Raw genomic sequence first — 908 nt, forward strand, 5'->3', positions numbered from 1 at the left:
CTTGTATAAACTGCAGCAAGAGAGAAGAAAAGGGGGCCCCTAATAAGGGAAAAGGGGCCCGTATACATGGGGGGCCCCCGTCGTATATAAGGGTCTGTTCTAACGGTTAGAGGTGGTCCTGTTGATCGAATTGATAAAAGAATGAATATATAATTCATAAAAAGAAAATAAATATAAAAAGCATATTAATTAAGGTGTCTAGACACCACAATATGCAGCGACGCAATCACCGGCCTGCAGCAGCAGCAGCAGCAGCAAGCGCAGGACCCAATTGTTGTACAAGGAGTGAATACCCAACTTTGCTGCTGTTGTCATGTATCCTTTTCTTTATTTTCTTTTCCTTTTTACTAAATTAAATAAATATAATTAAAATTAATTAAAAAAATACATTATTTTCCTCCTTTTCCCCTCCATTTGCATGCAAAAGTTTGATAGCGATCCCCATGGTGCCTACGACGTCAGCGCTATTTTTTCCTTTTTTTCCTTCTTACTGAATAAATAAGGTACTATTTTATTTTATTTTTATTTATATTTATTTATTTTTATTTATTTTAATTTAATAAAGCATTTAATTAGTCTTTTTATTATATGATACAAAGAAGGACAGTACCTACTAGCATGCATATGTAAATATATATACAATTATACATCTGTACTATTATAAGAAGTTAGCTGCATAGACATAATTACTTTTTTATTCTTTTTCCCTCTTTTATTGCATGCAATAAAGAGGATTTATATTATTTTTATTATATTATTATATAGTATAATATAATATAATAGTTTTATTCATATCTCCCTTATAGCATAGATAAGGAAAGCGGGTAGAGGGAATGCCAGCCCCGTAAGCTTGTATTGTTTGTTTATTGCATGCATGCATCCTCTGGGGTGTATAGGCACCTCATGGT

This window comes from Eimeria maxima, genomic scaffold (genome assembly GCF_000499605.1).
Source record: "Eimeria maxima Weybridge genomic scaffold, Emw_scaff1422, whole genome shotgun sequence".
NCBI classification, from domain to species: Eukaryota; Apicomplexa; class Conoidasida; order Eucoccidiorida; family Eimeriidae; genus Eimeria; species Eimeria maxima.